The sequence below is a fragment of the Rhodnius prolixus genome, unplaced genomic scaffold (genome assembly GCF_049639745.1).
Source record: "Rhodnius prolixus isolate KJV_2025 unplaced genomic scaffold, Rpr scaffold_3, whole genome shotgun sequence".
In the NCBI taxonomy this organism is placed as follows: Eukaryota; Metazoa; Arthropoda; class Insecta; order Hemiptera; family Reduviidae; genus Rhodnius; species Rhodnius prolixus.
Window position 1 is genome coordinate 35,103,049 of NW_027411603.1, and position 18,123 is coordinate 35,121,171.

The 18,123-nt window shown below is 32.6% G+C and overlaps 1 long non-coding RNA gene across 1 annotated transcript in view; it reads left to right on the plus strand.

The window, feature by feature from the left end:
* Positions 1-216: 216 nt before the first annotated feature.
* The window catches only part of LOC141452123 (uncharacterized), a 36,542-nt gene continuing 18,635 nt past the window's right edge, over positions 217-18,123 (plus strand). The window contains exon 1 of the long non-coding RNA XR_012457241.1: positions 217-320. This is a non-coding gene — a long non-coding RNA (uncharacterized lncRNA). The remainder of the gene's footprint in view (positions 321-18,123) is intronic.

Sequence of the window (18,123 nt, forward strand, 5' to 3'; positions counted from 1 at the left end):
GGTTGAGATATTTTTAACCAAACCTGTCAGTAAATGACTAATATTCCTTCCATAACCAACAAACAACAACGACAAGCTACAAGTATTGTAGACTTTAGAATCTTGTTTTCTTTAGCTTACCTATTCTGAATAACAAATTGAAATTGCATTTAAGCAGCAGTGTATGAATTTTAATCCTTTGATTCTGATAGGAGATAAGGATTTACATGTGTTTTAAAATGTTACATAATCATTTTATGTGTAAAATTACTTATAAATTAAGAAATTCTAAATTCTAAAGAAAAGAAAAAAAAATTTTACATCACACATAAATTTCTAAGGTAATTTGTACGTAATGTTAATAAATTTGAAAGGGAATTCGATAGAATACATTATAACTGTTTTTGTAATGATTTATTTTCATTATTTCTTTACTTGCAATTATTAGACTCAAAGAAAAAGATTAATGGACTTGAGTTTTCTAGAGTCCATGAAAGATTCCATGATTTTCCAGAGTGTTGGGGCTGGATTGTTTGCCATGAATATATCGGTATTCGGACAACACACCGGGAGATTCCTTACCAACATCCGGGCGGAAATTCTTTAGCGATTAGTTTAGCCTCAAAAGGAACTATCGGGTACCGGAGATATCGCGCTTATTCTATGGTTGAGTAGACCTCAACTCCCGTTTGGCTTTATATTTTATTCGTATATAGGCATCAGTATTGTCTACATTTGTGTGTAGTTTCATTATTATTTGATGGCTGTAGAGCGAGATTTTGAGATTTGAAATTTAGGGTATTGCAAAACTGCGATAAATTTAGCCTCTATTTTCTCCTAAACTAATACACCGTTTGTGTTTATATTTTATTCGTATATAGGCACCAATATTGTCTACAATTGTGTTTGGTTTCATTAAGATTTGATGGCTGTGGAGCGAGATATTGAGATTTGAAATTTAGGGTATTGCAAAACTCTGAAAACTTTAACCTCTATTTTCTCCTAAACTAATAAACCGTTTGGGTTTATATTCGTATATAGATACCAGTATTGTCTACATTTGTGTTTGGTTTCATTAAGATTTAATGGTTGTGGAGCGAGATATTGAGATTTGAAATTGCGGGTATTGCAAAACTGTGAAAACTTTAAGCTCTATTTTCTCCTAAACTAATGCACCGTTTGGGTTTATATTTTATTTGTATGTAGGCACCAGTATTGTCTACATTTGGGTATGGTTTCATTATGATTTGATGGCTGTGGAGCGAGATATTGTGATTTGAAATTCAGGGTATTATAATACTGTGTAAACTTTAAGCTCTATTTTCTCCTAAACTAATAAACCGTTTGGGTTTATATTTTATTCGTATATAGGCACCAGTATTGTCTACATTTGTGTTTGGTTTCATTATGATTTGATGGTTGTGGAGCGAGATATTGAGATTTGAAATTTCGGGTATTGCAAAACTTTCAAAACTTTAATCTCTATTTTCTCCTAAACTAATGCACCGTTTGGGTTTATATTTTATTCGTATTTAGGCACCAGTATTGTCTACATTTGGGTATGGTTTCATTATGATTTGATGGCTGTGGAGCGAGATATTGTGATTTGAAATTCAGGGTATTATAATACTGTGTAAACTTTAAGCTCTATTTTCTCCTAAACTAATAAACCGTTTGGGTTTATATTTTATTCGTATATAGGCACCAGTATTGTCTACATTTGTGTTTGGTTTCATTATGATTTGATGGTTGTGGAGCGAGATATTGAGATTTGAAATTTCGGGTATTGCAAAACTTTCAAAACTTTAATCTCTATTTTCTCCTAAACTAATGCACCGTTTGGGTTTATATTTTATTCGTATTTAGGCACCAGTATTGTCTACATTTGTGTTTGGTTTCATTATGATTTGATGGCTGTGGAGCGTGATATTGAGTTTTGAAATTTAGGGTATTGCAATACTGTGAAAACTTTAACCTTTATTTTCTCCTAAATTTATACACTGTTATAGTCAACATTTCTCTAAGTATATGTAGATAAGTAGATTTAAGTATAAATATCTACTTATATCATTCAATTGTTGCAACTAAAAGTATTAAGCAGTTATTTGAAATTTAAGATTTGATCAGAATAAATTTATAAAAATAAAATCAACGTCCTAATGATACACCAGGCGATATAAGATATTATTAATATACTTGGATAATATCACTTTGTTTTATGTTGTGAATTCACTTTTTTATTTAATTTTTTGTTTTACTTCGAAAAGTTCTGTAGTTAGAGAGGTCCATTTGTGATTCAATATGCCCGAGACTGTTGCCTGCTTGATTAATATGCAGTGACTCCCATTAATATTGGGACACCTATTACAAAATGATTTAAAAGGAAAATGAAAACAACATACAAAAGTTTGGAATTTTTTTTTTTTTTAAATTACATTAGCAACATTTGTAGAAATTATATATAAGTATAAATCGATGAAATTCCAAACTGTTAGGTAGCACTTTTTGAAAAAGTGTGAAATAAGGCTCTCAAAAATATTGGGACACCAGAAGTGCTAGAGTTTAAATGTTCAATATTTAAAATCTCCTACTATTTAATAATTGGTTGGTAATAATTTAATAATTGCTTTTTGACTTACAATAGCCCTCTAACGATCAGGTATAGGTGAAACAAGTTTTTGGTTAATTCAGGTGGTGTTTTTTTCCCATTCTTCCAGGAAACATCGTTTTAATTCATTTTTGTTAGATATTATTCGTTTTTCTTAAAGCACTGGCTAAATATTGCCATAAATGTTCAATGGGATTAAGATCCGGTGACTGCGGAGAGGTTTGGAATACTTTTGGGCAATTGTATAACAGTCACTGACGTATCACCCAAGCCGTAGGTTTGGGGTCGTTATCTTGGTAGAATTTAGAAGACCCTAAAATACCAAATGTTTGGGCACTTTTTTCAAATTATATTTTAATATATTACTATAAACCATTTTGTGCATCATTCCATCAATAAACACTAATTCTCCAAATCCTGATGCGGACATCCAGCCCCAAACCAGAACTGACCCACCTCCACCCGGAGGTGCAGCTTTAAAACCCTTTAAAGTTGGCTGTAAATTCTTCTTTTCGAGTTCAGCATTCGCTTTCCTCCAGCCCATAACCCTTCCATCTGACTGGAAAACATTAAATTTATATCATTCCAAAAGTCACTATTTACATTGGAATATTTTTCGGCAAATTTCACTCTCTTAACACTATTTATCTTACTGACAAAAGGATTCTTCCAGGCTACTCTACCATGATAGTCGAGTTTTCTTAGCAATCTCTATGCTCCTTTTTTGCTCACTGAACATGTCAAAAATTTCACATTGAAGTTTTGGAGCACTAAGTCGGTGATCTTTTTTAATTCTTTTAATATATAACGCTGCTCTCTGCTGCTCTCTCTCAGAGAGCAGTTGAGGACGGCCTTTTTTGTGGGGTTGAAACAATTCTTTTTTCTTTTTGGTAACGCTGAATGATGTTCCACGCAGTAGATGTTTTAGGTCCGATCAGTTTTTCTGTCTCTCTAACACTTTTTATTGTCTTTGTGCAAAGAAATTATAATATTTCTTTGTTCAATCGTTGTATTTGTATTTTTGTGCGACATGTTACACCTGGCTTGATTTATATAAACTAATTTAATTATTAATTTCATATTGAATATATGCTTAAGGTATATATTTACAAATTGTATAAATATTCGGGCAAAACCTTTGTTAAACTATAAATTATAATAGTGTCCCAATATTTATGAGAGGTAGAATTTGCTCTTATTATTATATATATTTTTTTTAATCTACCAAAACATTTTTATGTACTTATTTAAATAGTTTTTATTTAATTAATAGTAATTATAAAATAAAATGAATTTATAAAGATTTGAATAAATGGGTGCCACTTTTAATTTTCGTCAATTTTTAACTTCTGTATGTACTGTCCCAATATTAATGGGAGTCACTGTACAATGTTTTCATTTATTATCTTTGGTCAATACAAAGAATAAAAAACAAGTTAGTTTATTTATATTTATATCTAAATTTCGTAAAATAAAAATAAGACTAATAAAAAGATAAATGAAACGTTTTAGAAAAAAAACACTGATGATTCCCTTGTTTGAAGCCTTGGCTAGCCATTTTTATTGGTTAACCGCAATATAATTATACAAATAAAACTTACAATACGTATGTATCATGTTTCAAGTGTTACAATATGAATAAGGCCAAACCATCTATTATTATATTCACCTACAAATACGCATTTGTTATATTCTTTTTATATACATAATATCGCGTCTATTCATTCAACCTTTTACCCTTTTTTATTCATTGCGGCAAACACTTTATCAAAGTCACTTTGTGTTTTTGTATTATTTCATAAATTTAAAGGATAAAGAAAATATAAATTTACACCCATGTTTTGTAACAGTTGAAATTGATTGCAAAATATTGGTAAAGAGATGTATTTTTATACCAAATTTTTATGGAGAATAATCTGTTTTATAAAGAGACACCAAAATAAGAAAATTGCCCTAGACTTAGTGGACATTTTTTTCTGAAAGCTAATTCTAATGCTACGAATTATTGGAAAGGTTAAAAGGCATCGGAAATATAGATCCTATGTATAACAAATATTATGTCTTCCGTATACCTACAAATAACAATACAGTATCTTAACATACGATAATCAAAGTAAAGCCACAAAAACATTGACAGAAAGCACAAAATTCTCATTCTATTCTTAAACAACTCCGTTAATTGAAAATGCCCATTATTTAAATAATTTTGAATCGTTTCATAGAGTTTATTCTAATGGCGTGTTTAATTTTAAAGTTAAACTAACAAGAGCAAGAACAAAGTTACTAAAAGCTGTTTAACAAATTACAGTTTGAGAAACATTTATTGGAACAGAAGTAACTTTAAAATACGGATTAGAATTAGTAACTAATTTGGTAGTTTGTAAAAACTAAATCCAGGTCAATAGAGTAATTACACAGTTTCTGAAAACTGTATAACAAATTACAAATGGAGGCGCCACTGTAGCCGAGCGGTTTGAGGCGAGTCCAGGCAAAGCTAAGATGTACGAATTGTTGGTTAGTGCAGCGTTTCCCAACCTTTTTTGGCTAGCGTACCACTTGGTAGTACATCATGCTAAATTGTACCAACTTCGTAAAAATGATTGTATTTCGTGAAATTTCTTATTCCGAGTGTGTTATTTTATTATTATTATCTTTATTTGTGTAGAGATGCAATGTATCTGTAACAAAGGAGTTCAAGTTCTTGTTCACTTTACAAAACTTAGTAAAAAGTAAGATCTTAGTTTTAAAACTTTTTTTAAATAATTAAAAATTGCGTACATAATTTTCTCTTCAAAATTATTAATTAATTTACAAAGTTCTTCTTTAGATTATTATACTTGGGCCCTAATCTTCTAAATTATATCTTTTTAGCATTCAACTACCTGTAAGTACCAATTAAATTTAATGTTGCTTGGATAGAGCTTACTCATTACAATCAGTCTCTTTAAGCAGATCTTTACATAGTTATCATTTAAGTTCTGTCACATGATAATTCTATTTAATTTTCTTTATCTTTTATTCACAATGATGAAGCTTTTTCTAAATTTTCTTTATAGAAGGGGTTTGAAATCCAATTATCATTTGTGTTTTTGGGTTTTGGAAATTACTACGTGCAAGAAAATTTTAATCCCGTAAAATAATAGCAATTATATTTTCTCGAATATCTTGAAGCAGACTAACCTTATTACTGTACATATTAATAACTTTACTGTATAATATTATTAATTAAAATAATTTTTATGTATTATAGGAAAAAACGTTTCTATGGTATTTTTGTGATTTAATTTTTTTTTTTTTTTTTTTTTTATGTCCGCCATTATTGGTTATTTTTCGCGTACCACCAACCAGCAACTCGCGTACCACAGGTTGGGAAACGCTGGGTTAGTAGGTTCGATTCCCGGTCTCTAGCATTGTAGTAAAGTATGTTTGCTAATTGCCTGCGTCTACGCTCACCTAATCTGTATGTAAAGCCTGCCTTTAAAACTAAGCCTTCCTTAACGTTTACTTATTTTACAAAACCCAGTTGGTTACTTGAGAAACAGCTATTGGATTAAACATAACTAGACAAATTTTCCAATACACAGTCCGCTTAACCTTCATTAAACTATTAACAACTCGCTAGAAAGCCGAAGGTAAATCGTATGAGTTATTAAAAATAATAAATAATAAAATAAATAACAATAAAAAAAATCCGAATAACGTTTAATTTTACTGCAAGTAATGAACAATTCGTAAAAGCTGATTAAGAAGCTGTCAGAATGACAGACGTTTATATAGGGATGTTTGTAAAGATGATTATTGCATCTAAAATATTTCAGCCATAAATCACGAGCCTCTATTGGAGTCAGGAGAACAGAATACTGTAAGAGTCCGAGGCGCTCTTATAGTCTTATATAGTCTTAACCAGTGCTTTGTTTTAAAGAAGTATTAAACAGCATTCTTTTCCCGACCAATTTCTAAAAATAATCTCATTTTTCTGAAAATAAATTTAAATTAAAAAAAAAAAAAAACTAAATTCGCATAAATAAATAAATTTAATTGAAACTTGAAATATGTCAGAAATATGTCAGAAATAATAATTCTTTAGTGAAGTCTATTCTACAACTTAAGATTGAAATGTCATTTTTCAATCTACAAATGGATGTTTAAATTTATTTAATTGACTAGTTTCTTTAATTTCAAAAAGTGTTCAAATAAAAACAAAAAGAAATTGAAGTTCTAATAGTCCCTCAGTATAACAAACTTATAAGTGACGTAAAGTCAAGCATAAGTACAAAACAAAATATGTTTTTAAACGATACTCTTTTTTTCAGTGTATTTGATTTAATATAAAATTATAAAAATACAAACAGCGTTTGTTTTTTTTTTAACGACCATTGTACATTAAGCTATAGTTCTACCAAAAGATATAATGACGTAGTGGTATAAAAGTTTAAAGACCGTTATGTATCCTTGTGAAGGCCGTAGAGTTTTGAAAGCCGATAGTGGGACCTGTAAAGACAAATATGGAAACTGGGCTAGTAGGTATTGCTTTCTGTCTTGACTTTACAAACACAACGTGTCTTACACACATACGTACACACATTTTGCTCATATTATCTGTGTTTACACATATTACATTTGTACACATAGACAAAGTAAAATATAAACACACCGAAATTCACTAACACAAACATTGTTTATTATATACTTAGTATTAAGTTAAGAAACAACGCAACTAATCTATTCATTCGTTTACATTTAAAATGCGTACAACTTTTCTTTTACTAAATTAACCGCTTTAGTATTAAATTAATACTAGTTTTAATTTATTTTTATTCAAATTTATTTTCTTTACTCAATAAAGGTCAATAACTTAAAATATATGAATATGTTTCCTTTATTATTTATTTATTTATTTTTACGATTCAACAATAAATAGAGGGCAAAAATTCTCTTATGTCCTTCATTAATATTAATATTTTGAAATTTTGTGTTCAACTGAGAAATTATCAATTGCTTTTTGTAATTTAGTTATTTTTATGTTCTCTTCCTTAAAACACTTTTAAAAAAAATGGGTGTTAAAAAACACTAGTTCAAAAAAGAAACTTCACAGTAAGCTTTTATATATATGAAATTTAATAAGAGGCTCAAGGAGTATCGTAAAGAAGCAATATTTGAAACGAACTTTACATTACCGAATGGTTGTTGTCCCTTTTTCATTAAGAAAGAGTTTTGAAAAAACTGTTCCGATTTGTAGTTCATCTTTGACTCACTCTGCTTAGTGTTTATTTTCTTGATGACCTTCATTACCGGTTTAAAATAAAAACTACTATTTATTATGGCACTAAGAATCAACTATTTTTTTTTTTTTTTTTTTTTTTTATATATATATTTTTATTTAAGACTTGTACAATACAATTATGGAAAAAAAACATAATATATAGGCAATGGCAAATGCCGTCTGCCAGAGTTTCAGCATGAACAATTAAAGAAAAAATAAATAAATAATAAGTAAAATAAGTGAATAAAGAGAACAAATAAACAATATAAATTTAAACAATAATAAATTATCTACTACCATTAAACTTATTGAGAAGAAAAATCAAAAAAGAAAAACACGTTTGTTCAAAAAGAAAAATAAGGAAGGGAAAAATAAAATAAATACATAAATAAAGAAATTACAATTCAAAAATTCTAGAATTATCCTATGTCTATTCTAAATAATGTCAGAAAGCCAGTGATACCTGACCCTCCAGGCATGGCGAGCATAGCGTAGCAGCGGGCAAGGCTGGACCTGGCCAGACAAGAACCCAATGATCTCCTCCCTGGAGAGAGTAGCCTTTTTGAAATAAATTTGACGAAACTCAGATAGTAGAGGACATTCCCCCAGAAAGTGGTAAATCTCCTCGCGAACATTATAATTACACAGAGAACACTTTTCTTCGTCAAAGTCTCTATCTAACCAAGGCCTATGGTTCAAATACAGAAGCTCTCCTCGGAGCTTGAAAAACCAACGCAGGTCAAGGATGTTTAGTTTGTCATGAAAAGAGGCCGTTACGCAATCTTTATGTTCACGAACTAAGATACTATATAAAGGAAAACGTTCGGACATAACCGCTCTGTTTAATGACTGCTCGGAAAGAGATTCCCTGATCGCAGAAACAAGAGAGAAAAGCTGACTGCGCCAGTTCGGAAGATCAGCGAGGCAACCCTCAAAGCCATGAGAGTACAACCTTGCCAAAGAGAGCCAATGCTTGAACCAAAAAAGTTTTTTATTGATAATTTGGAGAGCTATTTTTTTAGTAAGTCTGTTATCAGGAAAAGAAAGAGTTTTAAGAACATATTTAAAGTGTAAAGATAAAGTGTAAGTCTCAAAAGGTTCCAGACCTGATTCTATTGTAAGCATGTAATTTGGCGTAGAAGAAGGAAGAGAAAATAACTTCTTAATGAAGAATCTCTGAAATTTCTCTAATAAATCATAACACTGAAAACCCCAGACCTGGGCACCATAGCAAACCACAACACGCGAAACACTTTTATAAACTTGGAGTTTAGCGTCCAATGGGACATTTTTATTCAAAATGAACTTATGCCACACTCTATTTAAACCAAGTTTGGCTACCGAGATTCTCTCTTCTAGGTGGGCAGAAAAGGATAGGCGAGGAGTTAGGATGACGCCGAGGTATTTGTATCTGTTCACCACCTCGATTCTTTGACCCCGATAATACCATTTCTCCGAAGAAGCCAACCTTCCACCGTTCCGAAAGATCATTATTTTTGATTTGGCCAAGTTCACAGAGAGATTCCACTGATCACAATAACCCTCCAAAATTTTAATATTTCTTTGCAGGGCTAAAGGATTATCCGTCAATAACACAATGTCATCGGCATAGAGTAGGATCTTAATTTTTGTGTCACCCACCAAAACCCCACTTTCCAGGATATCTGGAAGATCATCCACAAATAAAGAAAACAGAATCGGGCTTAGGAGGCAGCCCTGCCTTACTCCCGAACCGACTTGAAAATAATCTGAATTCCCCTCGTGACCTCGGACCGATGATAATGAATAAGAGTAAAGTTTTTTGAGAATTTTCATAAATTTTGAAGAAACACCGACGTTAAATAATTTCAAAAATAGAGAAGAATGATCTATGGAGTCAAAAGCCGACTTAAAGTCGACGAAAAAGCAGAATAATTTCTGCCCTTTCTCCGACAGCCTCAAGCGGACTAAATTTAACAAAACAAATATGTTATCTATCGCAGAGCGGCCACGTCTGAATCCAGTTTGGAATTCACTCAGCAAATTGTTTTGGGTCACAAAATTATCTAACCGACGAAGCAACAGAGACGTAAATATTTTTGCTATGGTGTCAAGGCAGGAAATACCCCTATAATTGGAAACATCGTTTATATTTCCTTTCTTATAAAGGGGAAAAATCAGAGATCTTCCAAAAGACGGAGGGAGATCGCCAAATTCAAAAATGTAATTGTAAAAAGATAAAAGTATATCTACAAAAGATGGAGGAGCATACTTATAAAATTCATAGACCACGCGGTCCGGGCCAGGGGCTTTATTACATTTTAGGTTCGAAATAACCAGAGCGAGTTCATCTAAGGAAAAAGGGGAGTCCAGAATAGGTGAATAGGTGTAAGGATCACAGTAAGAAAAAGAGGAGAGCAAAGGTGGGTTGAGGAGAGATCTGAAGTGGGACACCAACTCAGTCAGGTTTATTTCATTCCCAAGAACAAAGACCTTACTTCGGAATAGGTTAACTGCACACCAGAACTCTTTGGAATCAGAAACAACTTTAAACTTTTCGTACAGAGAGGAAAAATATTCTTTTTTTTGAATATTACAGATCTCCACGTAATCTTGTTTAGCTTGAAGATAGGCTTCCTTAGCAATCTTCGAATTGGATTTTCGAAACAAATTAAGCAACCTAAAAGATTTAATCCTGGCTCTCAAACAGCGGTAATTAAACCACGCATTCTTTTGATAACGACCGATGTAAGTAGACGAAGAAGGAAGGGATGAAGAGGGGCAAGCTTTTTTAATGCAACCGACCAGTACGTCAGCGTATTCTTGAGGATTAGATGGAAACTGCGCGATGGAGTCAACTTCTTTTTCAAGATTTCCTCTGAAAACATCCTTTCTACTATCTTTCCAAAGTAAACGAGGTAGAAGAGGGATACAGTTATTAGTGATATCCTTGTGAAATTTAATAGAAAAGGAGACAGGCAGGTGATCAGAGTAAGTTTCATTCAAAACAGCAAAACGCTCAATGAATGGCAACCAATCATATGGAACACAGCAGAAGTCAATCACCGAGCTCCCCATGGGACCTACAAAAGTGAACTCTCCTTCTACATCCTCAGGATAAAAACGCCCATTTAAAATTATCAGGTCATTCTCATTGCACCAATCTAAAAATTTAGAACCATTCGCGTTTATAATAACATCTTTAGACTTTCTGACTGGTAAACAATTGGGATTACTGGGAGCTATTTCCTCGGGGAGATCCTGTGAACAGCCAATCCTGGCATTAAAATCTCCTAACAGAATTACTTTCCCAATAGTACCTGATCCCAAAAATTCACAAAGAGATATGAAGTCATCATTCCAACGGCTGCCATGTAAATAAACCGGAAATAAAGAACAACTAATCTCGTTATATCGCATACCAATGACAGGGTGTCCCATTGAAGAAAACACTAGTTCAAAAAAGAAACTTCACAGTAAGCTTTTATATATATGAAATTTAATAAGAGGCTCAAGGAGTATCGTAAAGAAGCAATATTTGAAACGAACTTTACATTACCGAATGGTTGTTGTCCCTTTTTCATTGAGAAAGAGTTTTGAAAAAAACTGTTCCGATTTGTAGTTCATCTTTGACTCACTCTGCTTAGTGTTTATTTTCTTGATGACCTTCATTACCGGTTTAAAATAAAAACTACTATTTATTATGGCACTAAGAATCAACTACTACAGTACGTTCGTAAAGTATAGACTTTTTATATTATATAAGTATTAAGAACTTTCGAGTTGTTATTTAACTGTGCAGTAGCTCTGTGGAATAAGTTCAAAGTTTCAGTTATTGGTTATTGTAGGGGGAAGTGGATTAGCCACTTCTGCAGGGCACTTGGCGTCCCTGCGGGAATCCCAGCCCTAACAACATGAACATGAGCAACATATACTGTGTTACACCCCCAATACATTTACACAGTACACATAGAGCGTAGTCATCTGTACAAGGTGGGGGCTTATTAGCTCGAAACCGTTGTGCAGATTGTGTTAGGATGAGGTGTGGAAACGGCCTCTCACTGGTTATTCGAAACCTTTGGATCTTTGAGAACAAAGGAGATAGTAGCGCAAAAAGAACTAAATAGGGAAAGTCCTCAACCTCTTTAGTAAGGGAGGTTTCGTCTACTAGATCTAAAGGGGGAAGGCACAATAAGCCTCTTTTGGCTGCAGTGCCGTGAGGCATAGGACCCACCTCGATATTGGTCGCCAAGGTTGTTTTCAATTCTTTGAGGAGAATTAATAACACCTTGAAATTCGATGACTCCTCTTCAACCAGTTATCCCTAAATACACCAGCGCTGCAGCACGAAGATGGATCAATAGATTTTCAAAGAGCCCCAGATTAAGTAGAAGTCTTAGGCTAGTCCTTGATGTTGCTACCGTCATGGTTAGGCAATTATTTTACTTAACTAGAAGAGAAAGAGAAATTTAAAAAATTATTTTAGTTAAATACATTTAATTGAATTTTTCTATTTAAAAGAAAGAAATTAATTCAATTTAATCAAAAAGAATTCATATAGTCTTATAGTAGTATAAATAAATGGCAAAATACAATTATGATTGTTACAAATTATTAACAGCGGCTTAGTGATTCCTACTTAATTGATACTATAATATATCTGTTATATCTCCAAATAAATATTTAGTGACGCAATAAAACCAATCTCAAAGATTCCTTAACCTAGAATGGCGTCTTCTGCCTGCACCAATAGATAATGTTAACAGTAATTACCAATTTTGAAGTTGGGACTTGGAAGGAAGTATAAGTTCTGACCTCATGTCATTGTGAATGTTGACGCTAGATTTTTTGAAAAGTATATTTTGAATTACATACACTTTATTTGAATTCCCATTTATTTTTATTTCGATACAAAAAAATTTTAAAAAAAAAGAGCTACATCTCTAAACTTTTCTAATGCTGGACTTGACCACCCCAAACTAAGATAAAAACTTATTAACTCTCTCACTGTGGCGTAACAAAGTTGACTCTTGAAAAAGAAGTTAATTAGATGAATTGATGCGTTCAACTTAACTATCTTTTTTTCTATTTTCTGTAAAAGTATAAAGTGTTTTCTTTTTTTTTACTTAAAAAGAAATCAGTGGCAAGAACCCATGAGCATTATCTGATAAGTGGCGTTAGCCAGTGAACCCACACATGGAAACATCTTAATTTTTAGAGACTGGCTTTAGACAAAGAGCCCAAGTTAGAGAGCTGACATTACTAAAATGTGGTTAATTAAGACATCTTCCTCTTTGTATCTTATTTCTCATTCAACTCTAAAAGGCTGTGCCTTTCATCAATTACACCGTCCATACTTTCTATCATCTACAAAATGGAGTACCACTTTGTGTGTATCTATATCACATACAAATGATACTCTGTCTTTTTTTGTAAGCTTTTATTGACAACTGCAGGCTGTATAATCAATTGCTGATTGCATCAATCTTTGTATTGCATTTCTGGATTCCAACAAAATGATTGTAGCCCACGAAAAACTTCTCTATTTTGGCGACTTGCTGAAAGAAAATAAATTAAAAATCCTAATACTACCAATTTAATGGAATTATCCCCCTTTTAACGTGAAATATTACGCAGGATATTGGAATTTCTTGAAAATGGATTCAAGTAAACCAGTTGTTTAAAAATGGAATTGATAATTGTTAGCTGAAAAATCACCTCAAGGGAACTCATTTTGGGACAGTTGAAAACATTCAAACGGCTGTAACCGACCAGCTGAAGGCTATTCCAGTATCGGAGTTCGAGCACTGCTGTGAGGAGTGGAAGAAACATCTCCAGCGCTGTGTGGCTTCAGAAGGAAGTTATTTTGAAGGTAACAATATAGAATTGTAATTCTTTTTGAATAAAAAAATTTAAAAAAAGTCAGTCTCATTACTTAATTTACAGACCTCATATATATTAGTTTTAGAATGAAGTTTTTCAATTTCAAAAAAATTACAAGATAAAATAATACAGATCAAATATCGATTATTAATGTAACAATGAAATAATATAAGTAGAAAATTACTTTCTTAAAGAGATAATAATAACATTGGAGAGTGTTCATGTCTGGCTATCATTAAGAATGGAGGAGAATGATGCCGCGGGTAACCCAACAAAATATTGTACAACCGTGTGGCTAGACACTGATCGTTACTAATCCGTTTACAGTTCTAATTAAACTTTATCCTACGAATTGGATCTAATTTATCCAATTGAATGGCGGTATCTGTATTCTTAAAATTTATTAAACACAATTTATTCTATTGGTACGAATTTGTCGAAATAAGGGTTATTATGGAGGGGCAAGTCGCAATAATACAATCTATTTTTATATTATCTCTTTAAATTTACTAGAAATATTTAAAGGATATAAGAAGACAGATATTATAGTATCAATTAAGTAGGAATCACTATGCCGCTGTTAATACTTTCATAATACAATCATAATAGTATTTTGCCATTTATTTATACTACCATAAGACTATATGAATTCTTTTAGATTAAATTGAATTAATTTCTTTCTTTTAAATAGAAAAATTCTATTAAATGTATTTAACTAATATAAATTTTTTAGTTTCTCTTTCTCTTCCAGTAAAGTAAAGTAATTGCCTACTTTTTCAGGCCGGCTTTACATCCAACTACCAAAATAGGTGTCGTGGACGGAGGTGTCTAGCAAACATACTTTACTGTAAATTTCTTTTATTAACCATTAAATAAAATCCTAGGCCTAAGATCGGGAATCGAACCCAGTACCAACAATATACTGTGCTTTGCGGGTATCGCCTCTAACCACTCGGCTACCGTGGCGCCTACTCTACCGTTAAAAGAAGGTATTACTTTACTTCTCTTTTCCTATTTTAAAGTTTCTTCAAAAATTTGTAATTTGTAAATTCAAAGTTCCCCTGAATTTGATAATAGTTTTTATTAAATTTGTCTGTGATTCAGTTTTTCGAAATGTTGGCTTTGCAGAATTCAATTCATAGGCGTTTTTGATCAATTCAGCTACCTTCAAATGTCATGTAGCTGAATCGGTTATTCTGGTTATTAGAATTATGTTTAAAAAAAACGGCTCAGGTAGATATGTCACTTTTATGTTTAAAATATTTTCACCAAGAATGCTTTTGAAGCTAAAGCGTCACCTCTAGAATTTCTTTGGATGTGAGGGGAGTTCTGCTGCACGATAAGTGGATTTGTTTGGGAGGTTAGTGATCTATGGAAATGGTCTAGTATCGGGGAAAAGACTAGGTCTTTGACTTTGGGATTGTTCAGGTAACTGTGGTGGATTACATTTGGTACATACCAAGAAGCTTGGGCTATTTCTCGAAGATTTTTGAACTGGAGAGTGACATATCAAATTAATATTAGGAATTTTCTAAATGGTTAAGTTGCAATAACTTGCTGAACACTGAACAACCTTTAGCTTCAGTGTTGTTCCCTTCCTCACATAACACAAATACACAGAACTCCACAAAACGTGATATTCCCCGAAATATCAATTTTGGCCAATCACAGAACTTCAAATATCGGACAATAAGATAAATTAGTATTCTAGAGTTCTCATTGGTGCATACATTACATGTAAATAAAACTTTAAAACAATACAAAAATAACTAATAATTCTCAATTTAAGATTGAGAATCAGATTCAGATTTGTTCAAAATTGGTAGAGACTGAGATATTTTTAGACGCCGTTGTTAAAATGTACTGTCGTCACTTATTCCATAAAACGCGCCACTAACTCCGTGTTTAGTTACACCGGCAAGTAAATGCTTTTACCTGTAACTAATGATCTGCGAAAGCTCCTTTAAGGATTCTAATACCAAAGTTTAGTGACTAGAATAGAAAAAGAACTAATCATTTTAAAATAATGTTCGTGAAACTGCGAAAATCTTTTATTTTATATTTGGATAAGTACGATCAACCTAAATCAGGATTAAATTTTACAGTTATATTTAATAGTAAATAAATTTGGAAATATAATGAAATTTTAGACACAACCATTCTTCCTGTGAGGTAAGCCAAGATATTCGCCTTAATAGTAGTGACTGTTTGGGGAAAGAGGAGAGGCCCAGCAAGAGAGGGGGTGCTCGTTTTTTATTGGCCCACCAAACCGGTATCTCTTTTTATTATTTCAAAATGAAAACTTAATTTCTACATCAAAGTTTCATTTTTTATTTTATTTATTTTTTTCTTTAATTCTTCCTTTATAATTCAAACATATTTTGAATAAAAATATAAGTAAATAAAATATTACACGTACATGATGTAAAATGGTCGTAACATTTAAGAAATTATGAATTTTGTATTAATAAATTGCCATTAGAACGGTTATGTCATCATAAAATGAAATTTTGCATTCATTAATTATATTCACTTCTTTATTATAAAGTAATACTATTTTGGAATGCTGAAAGTTTCGAGTTATTTCTGTTTAATAAGTTAAATACCTTTTAATAACGGAAGTATTAATTAATTCTATTTTAACCGATTCGGCAATTTATTTATTCATTACTTATTTCAAACTTAAATTTAATATAATTAGAACAGTGGTTCAAGAGATGGGCTATTAAACTTAATGAAAGCAAGTCTCAAAACATCACCTTCACTCTTCGTCGCATTACTCTTCCTCCAGTCTTCTATAACCTAACACCTCTACCAGTAGTGAACGTTGCCCGCTACCTTGGGCTTTACTTAGACCGAAGACTTTCTTGGAACCCCCCACACTAGACTAAAAAGAACAGAACTGAACAGACGCTATCGACTACTTAAAAGACTCTTAGACGATAGATCAAAACTCTCTCTGGACAACAAAAGACTGATTTATACTACTATTTTGAAACCCATCTGGGCGTATGGAATAGAGCTGTGGGGTTCAACCAAACGCTCCAATCTCCAAAGGATTCCAATCTCTACAATCTAAAATACTTCGAACTATTGTACACGCTCCTTTTTATGTCTCCAACCTGACTATACACACTGACCTTAACATTCCTTTTGTCACACAAGTTGCTAAAACAAGATACAGAAAATTCCACTTCAACCTGCAATCTCATATAAATCCTCTAGCTAAAAATCTTTCTTCTAGAACTCTTCCTGACAACCCGACAAGACGCCTTAAAAGACAGTGGACTCGTGATCTCCTCTCCAGTGAAGAGAGTGACTAACCATCTAATATTTGGGAGTGTTACCACTGGGTAACTTCTCCACTCGTTACTTATCATTTATTACTCTATTGTATCATTGTTACTTATAGCGCTAAGAGATACCGGGGTTTAAAAACAAATCCGGCTGAAAGTTGTCAGATGCTAATACAATAAACTAATAAAGTAGTGACAGGACACTAGGGAGCATGGCGACTCAGTCGCCCAGTGCACTGAATAAACCTAGAAAGTTCGTTAAGATTACCCGATGCTACAATCTCCGGTAAAGAAACATTTGGCCTTCCGAAGACGAGGAATCTAGTTTTAGAATAAACGGGGCACACCTCTACAAAGTGCCGCACAGTCTCATTGGGCTCACCACAGCCAGCGCAAATTGGCGACTGGATAAGGCCGCATTTGAAAAGATGGTACGCTAAATTCGCATGTCCACTCAACACCTAAACCAACTGGCCGGATCAGGGACCCGCTAAAACCAACTATAGCCGTTTTTGACAGGCCAAGAATTACTTTAGCCTGACGGCAGTCAGCTCGGGATCTCCACCATTTCCGATGTTCCTTCAAAATCCACTGCTCCACTTCTGTTCTACAACGTCGATAGGATACAGGGAATAATGGGGCTGAGGAGTCATTGTTATCAACGCAGCTCCTTCCTTTGCTGTTTCATCAGCAAGTTCTTTACCCAGAATCCCAGAGTGATCAGGGGACCAAGTAACCGAAACAGTATTCAAAGCTCCCAACAAATTGAGGGCAGCAAGTTTAGTTCTAAGTGCTGAGTTTCATTTATGAAGCCCACAATAAAATAAACGGGAAAAAATGAGGCATAAGTTCAAGCTCAGTAAAGGAAAGCGCATAGACATCATAATCTTTGCCTAATTTGTACATTTCGATTAAAATATAAAATTTTATGCTTTCAATTCTAGTTCATTAAAGAATTAAAATAAAACAAAAATCATGTAGGTTAACCGGAAAAAATTATTAGTAGCCATAATTTATGTAACTCATTAAAAAGATATTAGAATGTTGAAGAGCAAAAAAATAAATAAATAACGTTAATCTTTCAAATGAAACTCGTCGGCTTACCTAACCTGACT